This window comes from Neopsephotus bourkii, unplaced genomic scaffold (assembly GCF_033783945.1).
Source record: "Neopsephotus bourkii isolate Nb327-2 ecotype Australia unplaced genomic scaffold, CSIRO-AGI_Nbou_v1 NB_1132, whole genome shotgun sequence".
NCBI lineage: Eukaryota > Metazoa > Chordata > Aves > Psittaciformes > Psittacidae > Neopsephotus > Neopsephotus bourkii.
The window spans coordinates 2,956,785-2,971,754 of record NW_026901618.1 but is presented as its reverse complement, the minus strand read 5'-3'; the positions used below and the strand labels follow the sequence as shown (position 1 = coordinate 2,971,754).

Sequence of the window (14,970 nt, the reverse complement as noted above, 5' to 3'; positions counted from 1 at the left end):
CATATTGCCTATCTCCAACACAGTGCCTTATCAAATTTCTCTCCATTTTTAAGATATTTTAGTAGCAAAAGAGGGGGGACTTAGCAGATTTTTGAGATTCCTTCTAGAACTCCTCTTTTCTTCTATTCTGTGTTTGTAGCCATGCAGACATCAATTCAGACAGGCTTCAATAGGAAATGTTATTTTGTTAGTTATCATGGTGCACATTCCTTGCCTAACAACCTCCCTGAAAAGTTTAACTCTCCATGTAAAATAACTTAAAAGGTAAAGAATAATCCAATAAACTCCACAAAGAAAAACTGGGAATTAAAAAATTAAGGACAGCCAATCCATTTTACCAGTGTCATTCTCTAACACCTCTTTTTCTAAATTTCAAGGAAAAGGTGAAAAAGCAAGGAAATGGGGAGTTAGAGCCATCACCATTTTTATAACCCAGGCATCATACAGAATGTGGGAATGTCTAACTTCATAGCAGCAATTACCCTTGAAAAGATTTTCAAAGTAGCATACAACAGCAGAGCAGGAACTGCCCACAAAAAGGGCAAAACAGATAATGACAGACCTGCTCTGGTAAACCATCAGCATATAACTCCAAGATATTTACATGAATAGTTCCTTCCCAGTTTTTCTGTCCATCTATCTACTGTTATTCGCCTCACTTCTGCTGGTATCTTCATCCTAACCCTTTCAAGATAGGCAGCTCCAACAGACTGGCTTGTTTTTAATGTACTTTGATAGACAAATAAAGCTCTTTAGTGCTAACAAGTCTGCATATTTAGGATTCAGTACTCAAGGAAGCAAGTGATTAAAATCTAGTGATTTCGCAAGAGGAGTTCATAAGGGCTATAAATACAGCACATAGCATCAAAAGACCTCATCAGCCAGACATCTGAGTATCAGAAGGAGATGCAAGGCTTAAAAAAAATCAACACTTCAAAAACAACATACCAAATTGATTAGGCAACACTGGAAGAATGAGTCCTACAGGAGACATTTTATTGTGTATATATGCCAAACATGTTTATGATTTCTTTTAAAAGACCTATCTTGCATTACCCTGATAGTACCAGATAGCTTGTGTCATGCCTGCGTTCCCACACTGTGTATCCCACAATAAGCAACGCTGCATGCATTAGACAGATGTCCCTTCCAGAAACATACCACCTCCTGAAAGGGCACTAAAAATGTCCTTACTCTGCTGCTTTCAGAGCCAGATCATGAGCAGAGACCTCTCACCTTCTCAATCTGAGGCATGAACATGCAGAATATAAGCCCAGAGCTTGCTGCACTATCTTCAGGTGCCAGAGAAACCACTTGACCAGCTCTGTTGACCATGATGCAGCCTGGAAATCTCCCTCTCTTGAAGAAGAATTGCACATTTGCTGAACCATGCCGCTGATGATGCTACCACGTGCATCTGATGGAAAGCTGCCTCTGCATGCAACCTTCTGGCAGGAGCACTGAGGTGGACGTAAGATGGCAGCAGCCGTGGTGCTAGCTCCCTGAGCACCTTGGGGTGGTCTACATAGGCAGTACTGATGCCCCGCACTCACCTGAGAAAAAACCTTCCCACAGACAGTGCATGAGCATACCTGTGAGCTCCCCTGGAGCTGGAAGAGTTTGGAAAAGCATTATGTGAGGAAGACAGAAATCCACCAAACTGCTAACAAACTCCCCTCAGAAACCTCACAATGCTCATGCGAGGAGCAGTGACTGGAATTTCATACATAAAATATACCATCTACCCTATACCAGGCAATGCTCTCTTGTCTTTCACTGAGATTTTGTACAGGGGCTGAGAAGACTGCCTATGCCCACCAGCTGAGCAGTCTGCAAAACCAGCAACGGACGATGCTCTGCCCTTTTTCAGAAAACGGATGCTGAATGGGACAAGCAACGGGGGAAAACCAGCCTTAAGCTGTCCCAGCACAAAGGGACTTTTTTCCTCATTACAGCACAATAAACTTGGGGTGGGAGGGCACTGTATTTCCATTTGGGTTTTTCTGAGTTTGCTTTCTTCTTTTATTTCTCAAGCTAGCAGGGCTGAGAGCAACCTTGTATTTACCTGGCAGACCCAGCTGCAGGTAGGGCTCTCACACAGCAGTGCTACTAACATTTTTCCCACTAATTATTTTTGCCCTATTTCCTATTCTCTAGATTAAAAAGCAAGGAAGATCTTCAAACACTTAATAAGGATGCCTCCTCCTATTAAGAATTACTCAGAAAAACTGCAATTCAGAATCAGTAAAGCCTCACATCTTTTTCACAGAGGCTTTTTGAGTCTTATATGCAGAGGAGAGTTTTTAATCACGCAGCAGAAAGGGAAGGGCTTTCCATCTGGTGATTTTGAAATTCTTAGTCAAAGGTTAACCTGTTTTTTAACCTGAAAGTACAGAAAATCTTGGAGGCTGAAAGAACACAGGTTTAAGGGCTGCCCTGAAAGTAAAACTTCGGAGGGATGTTACCAACCTGAAACGAGGCGATGAAGGCACATAAAGCCTGTACTACACCTTTCCTCGCTCTCGGCTTCACAGACAGATCCTAAGAAGTGAAAAGGCAAAGTCCATTTCAGAAAGTTTAAAATATAATCAGATTTCTCTGGCTGGCAGCACCGAAGGGGGAAAGGCAGTTTTACTAATTAAGATCTGAACTTCTGCTTCGACTTGAGTTTTTCATGATGTTACTGGATATAACATGGTGCTCATTCATTATAGGGTGTAGCACCCGCAGGGCAGTGAGTAATGGTTTTACTCCTACTTCAGTACTGGCAGCAGCATGTTGGACTGAAAAATGAACCTCTATTTCCTATCTATTTTTATAATCAGTTTATCTATCATCTGCTTAATTCTTACCCCCATATGCACGGTAGAAACAAAACATTTAAGTCTCAGTACTACCCTGAAATACATTCACAACACTGTCATTGACTCAGACAACTAACCAGCGACACTGAGTTGTAACCGAGGACAGCATTTGGCCCCAGACAGCACAGCTGTATTCTATATGAAAAATTCATGAGCTAAATCTTTTCACTTCTTTTATAAATAGGAGACAAAACAAGAGAGTCATCACTTAGTCAGCCAGGGAATGATTCAAAATCTAAACCTAGGATATCGTTTTTAGGAACATAACTGGCAATAAAGGCAAAGTATATTTTCTCTTCATAACAGAAAAAAAGATAGGATTAAGTAACTTTATTTTATGCCACTTTTTTTTTTTTTCATTGATTGATTGAAAAAGTATAAAATACCAACCAGACATAGCAGTAAGGTATCAGACACAAAACAGAGATCTCTAGTATTACATGCCCAGGTATATTTTGCTGCAGCCCTGAAGTCAGACATGTTATTGAGCTCTGGCTTATTTGCAAGCTTTCCTGTTTCTCTAAACACAACCATTATTTTTGGTATTTCATAACTAGCTCTCTATTACGAGGTGATACTAGCTGTGGAGGTGACAGCTGGCAGGAACTTTTGAATCGAAGGGTCTCTTTCTCTCACAAGATGCACTGTTTACTAAAAGATGATTACCCATGAGTAAATAATGAGTCATGATATCCTTAAAAAAGCAAACACACAGAGTTAAAGAATAATTTCTAACATGGGTAAACAGCACTGAAAATTGAATCACTTATGTGCACTTTCCCTAATATAGTGTAAAAAACTAGACAGGCTATAGAAAATAACCACAATTAGATAAAACTACGTTATAAGAGCTTGGAAAAACTATCTATTTTCATATAACTGCAAAGCACCATTTACAGTCATACAAATAAGCAAATGCAGTCTTAAATACATGCAGGAACAAACGGAAGAGGGATTTTGGGTTGGCTTTCATAACACAAACACACCATGGTAGTTCTGTCATTCCTGATGTGTTACTACACTACCCTTATAAACAGTGCAGACCATTGAAACGCGATGTACTGGCAATCAGGCAGGAAAGCAGGATTGCACATCATCTAACACTGTAATTATAACATGCAGGTAAACTGCCCATTTTTACTGCATGTTATCAGACCACTTCCCAGCACTTTGAGAATGCTGGGAATTCATCTTCAGACAATCACTGACAGTGGTGAAGTACTCTCCCCTCTATTACTGCTACTTCCATACTCATTTCTAATGCTACCATATATGTTTCTGAATTCACCGTTAGGCTCCAAAAGTTCCTCTGGGGAATATGACATCAGAATGAAGATTATGAAAAATATGCTTATACCACATCCATTTGAAATACCATTTATGTGTAAGGACTCTGCTTACGCCACTTTGCCCCATCCATTTTGCACAGCCTCCCAGACACCAGTAAAGCTCATCATCAGTTTTACAATCAAAATTAAATGGAAACTGGTGACTCTTGTGACATCTCAGCAGCTGACGGTGGTGGCTCTGGAGACACAGCAAGAGTTAAAAACCATAAACACGCTCTACTGTAACTGTGCCTTTTCACATAACCTTCCGAAGTGTTTATCTGTAAGGACTAAAGCAGAACAACCTGGACTGTAAAGAAAAAAATAAAGACGATCAGATTTAAGGACAATAAGGAATTACATGAAGGCAGGAAAAAACATGCACCTAACCTGTTTTCTTTGTGAACACTGATGAATCTGAAAAAGACCCAGACTGAAACTTGAAATTCATGTTGTACAAATTTTAGGATTAATGCTCTTTACTTGACATGTTACAATCTGAAATCAAGGAAGAGAGGATATATTTGAAAAATTCATGAGGATGAAATAGTCACGTTAGATTTCTTTGGGAAGTATTACCATGGTACTCCGTTCAAAGCTGGGTATGGCCACCACAGACTGGGGAGTGCTGCCCAGCTGGGGTACCAAGCAACTAGCAGAACATATACCATACCTGGTAGTTCTGACATGAAGACTAGAATCCTTTTTCCACTTTCTTCCCTGTGTAATTTTGCTAGCATATTGTTGTTGGAATGCAATCCCTCCTGCTTTGTGCAATCTACAACGTCTATATAGTTATTCACAATTCAATTTTTTTGAAGATATGTGATTTTAAATCACAAGTTTCTAAGAAGTTGCGATAACATTTTAAATAGCATGTTTTAGAGAAGAACCGGACCGCTACTGAGATGGCCAACCACTGAACAGAGCACACAGCTTGTCCTAAAAGTTTCTTAAATTACAGACACTTACACTTCTGAATCAGGGTCACACATAACCTGCAGTTCTACGAGGTACTCATTTTTTGGGTGATTGATGATTCTTAAGATCACTGAAAAGGCAAGGAGCAGCTTTAGCTACCAATGATCATAACAGAAAAGATGGCACTTCTCCACCAGCAATCCATCAAACTTAAAACACTGCTATAAAGGAAAGTAAAAAAAGATGGGTGCAATCAAGAGTACTTCAACTAGAATAAAGACCCCTTCAGGGCACTTTAACTGTCAGTCTGCAGCCTAAAGGGAAAATGAAATAAAATCTAAAATGTCACATGGTGCTTACAAGATTACATACACCTACTTCAGGCAAATACAATAGAATCCTATTTTTCCTGTATTTTGATTTATATTATATTATTAATGTGTAATTAGGAAAAAATATTACACTAAACCCAGGAAATTCTTCAAAGTATTTTTCCTTTTTTTCTTCTCGTGATGTAAACAGTCCATATTCTTAACGCTGTTATATTACAGAATTATATTAAGAGTTAAATTACATCAGAGGCATTATTTAGTGTTCGAAATCAGAACACGTGAAACTATAAAAAAAAATCATACAAGAGGGGACTTCAGTAGCTGCCTATCCCTCATTCTATCAAAGTTGTACCATTCCATATTATACAGCTGCTGGTGCTTTATACAACTTCAGATTCCTATCGATCACTTCCAAGCTGATAACACAGGGACCAAACTCTTCTAATAGATCCCTCTGCTCAAATGAAAGAAAACAACCCAAGCAACCCACTTCCACTTTTTTCAGTTACATTTTCTAACTACTTTCAGCCATGTGTCACCAATATACACGTACAGACACTGCAGACTTTGCTAATGCCATTTTCCTTTCACTCCTCCCTGAACTCTCTGCTGTTTAATCTCTTCTGGTCAGAAAAAATAATAAATAACTTTGGTACACAAAAGGGAACGCAATGTTCTAGGACTGGGCTTATGTGAGCTGCAGGAAAATGGTACAAATCTGAGAAGAGCTGGGATTGCCGTAGCGTGACGTCATGACCTCTGTTTACAGCCGTAAATGATACTGGCAAAGTGACAGCGTTCTGCATGACCCTGTGTTGTATTATTTTTTCTCTGTTTTTATTATTGCTGTCTTTGCTTTACTGACTCTAGTTATTTTGTCCAATTTGACAGCGGTCTAACCAAACATGTATTTCTCCTACACGTCTAAGTAGAAGACCCAATTTTACTGTCAACACAGCCAGATCAAAGCAGCTAACCTGTTATCAAAACATCAAGGCCAACACCCTAATAATGTCCTAATTTCTTACGTTAACCAAAGAGATCAAATTATTCTTAATTAACAATGGGTAATTCAGCAGAAACGTAACTTGAAGGTAAGTGTTGACAGAAAATGAAATTTATTGACTCAAAAATAGAATGCATTTACTACCAGAAATTCAGCTACTAATCCCCAAAATGCTCAAAATACTTGTGCTATACTGTTATCCAGAGATAACAGAAGAGTACAGTACCTTAATTCAGTACGTTTTGTTATATTTGTTGAATTACATCATTTGATTAGAATATATTAGCCTGGATTAAAAAGGGAAGAGCATTAACTACTTTAAATATTAATAACACTGGCTAACTGGCATATAATGGTATAAGGACTCTTAACTGAGTTTTCATAAACTTTCACCAAGTTTTTCATAAAGATATCAGTAAACAAGAAATGTAACAAAATTCACTGAGACTGTGCATTACATCACAAACTAAACCCCCAGACAGGTGATGCAGCGAAAATTTTTAGACAAACAAACAAGAGCATGGTATAAATTTAATCCCCAAATCAAGAAATTAGGCTTGCCATACATACAGCTGCAGATGGCTGGGTATACTGACTCCAAATGCAGCACTGTAGATAAAATTACTTTCACCTTAAAAATACACTGTAAGCAGATCATTTTGCTCACAAAACCTGTTGAACTTTGGAAAACAGTGAGCTTGTATCACCTACCTTTACTTTTGCCTTTCTCATTTCCCTGGCAGTAATAACCACTGAAGGCAATCTCGTATTAAGTTTTATTTTGGAGTCCTGACCCCTGATTTCAAACATTGAAGGAAGATGTGTATTTATAAAACTTATATAATGTTGACTGAATTTCAAAAATCACTGTTGTGATTGTAACTTCTTCTTTCTGACATAATCACTTCTGAGCATCACTTAAGGTCAAAATCTGCCTTTGATATTCACCAAGACTTTTTCACATGGAAATGAGACAGTAATTCCAGCACTTCGATATTATTAAAAAGGTAGCTCATTCACTATTAGGAACATTATTGAAGAAAACACATCCAGGTAAATTAGCAGTAAAGTATCACAAAGACTGCTGGCATCTGCTGGCTATAAGCTAGCAGCTCAGATCTGCTATGCTGATACAGGAGTAACACCAGACATCACATTTTCTGACTCAAAAAACACCCATCCAAAAACACAAAAAGCACGCAACAAACACGAATCCCCAAAGATTACCCTTAATACAGACAAGCTCAGCAAAACTAAGCATTTGAACTGTAACTTCTGATCTGCCCATCTGCTTTCCTCACTTAGCCCTGCTCTCCAGATGGGAAAACAGGTGAGGTCTTGAATTACTCATATGTCACTCTGTAGTTTTGCCCACACCCTTCTTCCTGTTACACCATCACCAAACTGTTGGGAAATTTGGATCTCCTAACAGAGATTGCAGCTCTAAACCTTCACACAGCAACAGGTAAAGCATAGCTCTATTCTATCCCATGCCTTGTAACATCTGCCAGGTTGAATCTCCCAAATTCTGCTGCTCTTTCTGGGTTTAAATACTCGTTCTCTTAAAGAAATAAAAAATGACATCGAGGTTTTCACAATCCTAATTTGCAAATTGTTTCAAGCTCTTTTAGATTAGATTACTTTCCAGAGTAAACACACTAATACTATACTACTCTCATTTCCCAAACACAGCCTGGCTTATGACTGTGCAACACACACAAAACATTTGCTTCTTTCTTCTGACAATGCTCACAAATGGCTTTCACTAACTTCAGGAGATCTTTGCAAAAGTGCAGGATGTTCCACTCATCCAAAGCTATTTGAAGGAGCCAGACTTAAAGAAATATTGACAAGATTAGACATAATGTATCGGGAAATTCTCAGCTACAAAGCATTAAAGAGAAAAAATCAGACTACAGATTTGATCTTGTACATCTGGATTTCTGAATGGTAAATCTCTGCCTTTAAATATTTTTCCTGCACCACCAATTAATTCAGCTTCAGATTTATGATCATCAAAATGGTCTACAGCTATATCTACACAGACACGTTCTGAAGAGACTGAGCTCAAGTTATAACTTGGCTTTGAGTTGAACTTCACAAAGGGGAGTCCAAGCTTTTCATCTTATTGCATGCTATGCTTGCCCGGACAGCAAGCAATATCCTGTCAGCAAGCCACTTCCCCTTTGCCTTCTATCTCCAAGGTAAATTGCTGACAAACCTACCTGCTAGTCCTCATAAGCTGAGGAAATAAAAAATGTGAAGAATATTGAGAAATAGAAGGCTTTTAGGAAAAAAAAAAAAAACAAAAACAAAAGGAAGCCTGCAGTGTTGTTGCAAAACACGGGTTAAACTGATGTGAACTTGTATTATGGGCATGAATTTTCAGCTGCCATTTGTGAGTGAACTCGAGCTATGAGCAAAGATAAGGAGATGTACATGCCTTGGCTGCCAGCCAGTGTCCACATTGGTCCCCACAGGGCTGCCTTGTGAGTAGGTGCATTAGTAAAGGGAGAGGGAAGACTGTCTGCTTGAGTTCTCAGGTTTTGTGGCTGAATTACACCACTTTCTTGCTTGCAGAACTTGGGTTTCTTGCTGGAGAGACACATAACCCAAAAAATGAGATCTCTGGAAAAGCTTCATGGAGCCAAACTAGGCAGCAAAGGTCAAAGGAGGGGGGAGGGCAAGGGTTCATCAAGCAGTTTGCTTATGTAAATTTGGCTTTTTATGCTTACAATCCCATGAGCAAAGCATGATCAGAAAATGACTCCTAAACAGCAGCCAAGTCCTGGCTATTTTTATGCCCATATGACTCTTTCTATGGGATCAACAGCAATGATCTTGAGCATTGGCCCCTTACGTGCAAATGTGAGAGCACGAATCCTGGTTCTAAGTTTTAAGTAATCTCACAACTTCAGTGTGTGAATTAAAAATGCATTTAGGGCACTAATTAAAGTTACAGAGCAGATTAAACTGTCTGTGTAGTCAGTTGCTTTATTTTATTTTGGTATGAACTCATAATGCTTTTATTGACCCCCCTGAATTTATTAAGGGCACGCCTGGCAGACCAGCTTATTTTTCTCTACAATTCCCATTAAGTGAATCTGTCTTAAATTATTTTCCACTTCACTCATCTCTAGCCAAGTAAACTGCAATTCCCTGTATCTGACTGCCCATCTCAAGATGATTTTCTTCAGTTAGCTTCATTCAGAGAACGGCTGAGGCTGGAAGATGCTTCTGGAGACTTTCTAGTTTTTCCCCTGCTCAAGCAGGGTCACCAAGAGCAGGCTGCTTAAGACCACGTACACTTTGGATTTTAACATCTCCAAGGATGGAGAAGCCACAGCCTCTCTGGGTAACCTGTGCTGGTGTCCAACAAGTCAAAATGGTCTTGCTATTCCTGTAGAGGCAGCGAAAGGAAATGCTTGGGGGTTTTGCTATATGCAAAATTTTACACTTTTTCTTCTTTCAACTATTTGAGTTCTCCTGCTCCTTGGCACAGAACCTGAAATTTGGCAAGCAAGGCACTTATCACAGGAATTAATCCTGCTGTCCCTCTGAAAATCTAGTCAGAAAGAGAAAATGGGGGAGAGGGGCTTGCCTAAATTTCTTTGTGCTCCACAAAAATTGTTACAGTATTTGGAAAAAAATCCATCTTGTTTCATTCAGATGCTTGAATTTACCAGCTATCAGGGATTCCAGAAGATCTGACATCTAAATACAGAAGGAACCATGCTACATATATATATATATGCGTTTCTCCATATACACCGCTCCACACCAGGAACCAGGCACTGCAAAGGAGCCATTGCAGAGCCTTGAAGGCCAGAGGTAGGGTTCTGGCTGCAGAAAAAGTGCATCCAGGTCTGCTCTCTTCCCCAGGAGAGTTCACGGAGCCTGCACAAGTTCAGCCCCTTGCCAGCCCACAGTGCCTGCCTCTGGGACTGCAGTCAGGCAAACCAAGGAGAGGCCAGGGAGAGCAGCTGCCTGGCACACCAACCCTAGCTCTAGGGCAGCCTGGAGAAAGCCTGCTTGTCCCTCCTCTTAGAGCCACCACACCAGAACCATGACCTGGATGAACTGGCAGGGCTCCATCCACTCCATGTCCTCTGGTTTGGAGCTATGAAAGTCCCTCACCAACAGATGCTAACAAGAGTACTCCCAAAGCCTGGCCACTGGGCAGTAATCCCTTTAATCTCTCACAAAGAAGGTAAAAGAAGGGCTTGATAATGAAGGATTAGGCAGGTGGGGGAAAATGCTGCAGCACTCCACAACTGACAGGTTTGGTCATAAGCGCGTTTGACCACAGACAGTGAACACAGACAGCACTCAGAGCTGTGCTGCAAAAGGAGGGCTGAAGGCAAACACCTGTACGCCTGGGTAAGGAATGGGCCATCTGCCCTAAAGGGAAAGTAGGGCAGAAGAGAGGAGATGGAAGCAGCAGAGGAAGGGGAGCATCACAGCCTGGCTGTCCCTCCTCCCAAGTATCCTATGCCAAAGCAAGTCACCTTATCAACATCACCGCGAGTGGGATGGGGATACCAGAAGGGCTAGCTCAGGGAACAGCTCTACAGAGAGTGTATGACCAGAGCCCTCCCTCACTCAGGAATTAGGGAATCCAGCACTTCCCTGCCCCAGGCCACACCATTCCCACCCATGCCTAACCTCTGAGCAGAGAAAAGCATTCCTACCTTCACAAGATTGAAGAGTGCTTTGATAAGAGGCCTCTTGAAGAGACCACAGCAGAAGATCCTTCTGCCTCGCAAAATACTCCCACCATCCACCAACTGGAAAGGCATGGCCAGAATGGCTGCAAGCACATTCCCTGCATCCCACCAGGAGAGTAACAGTGGGTGAGATTCATCTTCCCTGGGCAGAGGATGAAAGCAAAAGGGCTTCCCAGGAGGCCTGACTATCAGAACAGTCTCTGGGTTCTTCCAGAGTTCAATGGAAATGAAGATAGCTGCCATCACACAGTATCTTGTGCACCAACCTACTCGATGAAAAAGGCGGTTTCATACATTTCAGAGGTTATCACCATTTCTGACAATCTGTCATGCCAGTGGTCACATACAGACACAGCAGAACTGCCGAGTGGGAGGGCAAGGGAGGGAGATGCCAAAAAGGCAGTAGGACTGGAGACATAAAAAAATAAACCAGCAGCACCAACAAACCCAACCCTCAGTAACACAGAAAGATGAGAAGACAACAGCATAGGGTCTGGTCAACATAATGCCAAGCAGGACTCTTGTCATTGACTCATCCCTTTTGGTGGCAAGAAGACCCCAAAGGCCCCATTGAGAGAACAGCAGATGACGCCAAGGACACTGCAACCCACTCTGCCAACAGCAGGCGTGTGGCAGATGCCTTCTATATCTGCCAGACTGAGCAACCAGACCAACTGATGGGACATCCTACAGGGAAATGAGGTTGAGGATGCCATCTCCATGCATAGGCCTCTTCAAGAAAAGAAAATGTCTCTAGTGTGTCTGCCCTATTTCTGGCAAAGGAGAAAACTGTGAAGTATCTGAGGAAGGGGACCTTGGGGTAAGGGGAAGAAAAACTTGAATGCTAAGTTGGATAATCAGGTTAGATACCTCCATGGTGCAGAACTAAGTGATTTTCAACACAAAATTCACAAATACCCAGTGACAAACTACTGTTACATGTGTACAATAATGTGTACATAAGGTCCCCCTATTCAATATAACCAACCGCATTCCCTGTGATCTGATGTTCAGAATCATAGAATGGTTTCAGTTGAAAGGGACCTTAAAGACCATTTATTTCAACCCCACACACACACACTCCTTTTGATGTGGCCCAGCACACGGTTCTCCTTCTGGGCTGCGAGTGCACACTGAAGCTGGCTCATGTTGAGCTTCCCATCAACGAACACCCCCAAGTCCTTCTCCTCAGGTCTGCTCTCAATCCATTCTCTGCCCAACCTGCAGCTGTGCCTGGGATTGCTCCGACCCAGGTGTAGGACCTTGCACTTGGCCTTGCTGAACTTCATGAGGTTGGCACTGGCCACCTCTCCAGTCTGTCAAGGTCCCTCTGGATGGCATTCCTTCCCTCCACCGTGTCAACTGAACCACACTGCTTGGTGTCATTGGCAAACTTGCTGAGGGCACATTCAGTCCCACTGCCCATGCTGCACAAAAATGTTTAACAGTGCCAGTCCTAATACTGATCTCTGAGGAACACCACATGCTACTGGTCTCCACTTCGACACTTAGCTGTTGACCACTACTCTTTGAGTGGATCTTCCAGCCAATTCCTTATCCACTGAGAGGTCCATGCATCAAATCCGTGTCTCTACAATTTACAGACAAGGATGTTGTGCGGGACAGCGTCAAATACTTTGCACAACTCCAGGTATATGAGATCAGTCACTCTTCCCTGATCTACCAGTGCTGTCAACCAGATTTGAAGGCCACCAAATTCATCAGGCATGATTTGCTCTCAGTGAAAGCATGTTGGCTGTCACCTATAACCCCCCTACTGTCCATGTGCCTTATCATAGTTTCCAGGAGGATCTTCTCCATGAAGTTTCACAGTTTCAAACAAAGATAAGTGGAAGCATAGTTTTCAAACACAACTATTACTACATATGGCTAAGAACACTTAAAAGTGAAACAGTACAATCTGTGGATTCTAAACCTTAGCTTTGTGCATATACTCAAAGATACCTGAACTAAAGTTGCATAATCAACATTAATTTTGGTGTCTCTTTTCCTTAGTGCTTGACCTTTGAAATCAGTAACTTAGCAGTTAAACAGTTTTTCCAAGTCTTCTGGCCCAACTAAGCTATTTTATTCTGGTCACATAGGGCAATTGAATAAACCACATCACTTCAGTAAGTCACATCAGTGAAACTGGCATAACATAAAACACATGCAGTTCAATGCTGCATAGGAAGTGTTCCAGGCATAATTTTCTCTCTATTTGTAGAAATAAAATTATATTTTAATAATTAATGAAAGTAATTATTTTGTTTCAAAAATTAAATTTGCCACAAATATTTTATAGGCTAATACTCTTTTAATGCTATGTGCGTAGGCACGTATATCCTGGATTTACGTGGATATAACTCTGCACAGAATCTTTCCCTGTTTATCTAGCTGGATAATGTGTGACACCTTGTCTTTTTTAGGAGAATAAACACAATATGGAAAAGTAAGACATCTAACTTAGAAAGCTCAAGATAGCCATTTCCTGAAGCCATGAACAAAGTTATTGAAAGCCTTACACAGGCTTAGCCTAAGCTAAGCCTAAAATCAGGTTGGACAGGGCTCAGAACAACCTGATCTAGTGAAAAATGCCTCTGCCCATGGCAGCAGGGTTGGACTAGATGAACGCTAAGGATCCTTCCAACGCAACCCATACTATGACTCTATACACTTTGAAGCACCTTGCAGACAAACACACTCTATTTTTAAAAAAAGATGATTGAAATATTAAAAATAAATACAGAAAAATTACAAACAACAATAAAAAAAAAATCCCAACCAACTAACCAACCAAAAATGAGAGAGCCCGGGATAAGTCAATAAAACGTGGAAATAAAATTATTTTAATGTAAAGCTAGAAAGCAGATGGTAAGATGTCACATGAAGGCAATCCTACCTGAAGAGTGGCAATGAAGTAGGCAAATGAGCTACAAATGGTAAGATTGTGCTAAAAGCCAGAGGAAAAAACAATGGTAAAGAAGAAGTAACTTCAATTTATTAGTACTTACTCCTTCCATAGGTAGGAAACCAAAAAGGAGTAGGGGCAGCACTGCATACCTGCTTGGTACAACTTGGCAAGAGCACATGGCAAGTAGCTGGTATAGCTGAGTTAAGGGAAATAACAGTCATGGGTGGGAGGTGCAGAGTTAACAGTATACTAAAGGAGGACAAAGTGCAAGACTAAGTCAGTGGAAGTAAGGCATAAAGGTCTGCAAACCCACGAAGCACAAGAAAAGAAAAGGCACAGCATTCAAGAATGTTGTACAAATGCAGATAATGAGAGCAAACATGACACATGTCTTAAGGAAGACATATTGCAATGGTGAAGAAACAGCTGTTCTTACCCACAGAAGTATATTTTTCTTGTGAGTATTTTTAAAAAGGTTCATCCATATGCGTGTCACTGAGATTTCAGTTACTGAGCAATTATCCAATGATCCTACTACTTATGCAGTTGACAAGCACTTCTAATTTTCTTCAAAGAGCTCCTTTATTTTCCTACACCACAGCTGTTCCAAAGCACATCCTACAGTCAAGCAACATTGCTGCTGTACCTGTGGCTTACAGTTCATTTCTTCCAACTCCCATGAAGGAATCAAGAAGACATTCAAACATCACTGTTAGAACAGGCAGAAATATTTAGCAGGTGAGCAAAATTAATGATCTTCTATCTATTCTGTGTATGCATTGAGAAAGCATACATATTATCAATTTGTTTCTGCATCCACCAACTTCACTCCTTCCTCATCCAGCAAAGACATTTTGACTTTAAATTCACTTGAAGAG

At 40.8% G+C, this 14,970-nt stretch overlaps 1 protein-coding gene across 10 annotated transcripts in view; it reads right to left on the bottom strand.

Annotated features, from left to right (window-relative positions):
- THRB (thyroid hormone receptor beta) overlaps positions 1–14,970 on the bottom strand; it is a 178,877-nt gene that overhangs the window by 146,666 nt on the left and 17,241 nt on the right. For 2 of the 10 annotated variants that reach the window (XM_061362707.1, XM_061362705.1), the window contains exon 4: positions 2,470–2,541. The exons of the other annotated variants lie outside the window; for them this stretch is intronic. The gene's annotated coding sequence lies outside the window, so the exon portion shown is untranslated. The remainder of the gene's footprint in view (positions 1–2,469; positions 2,542–14,970) is intronic. 10 annotated transcript variants of the gene reach the window in all.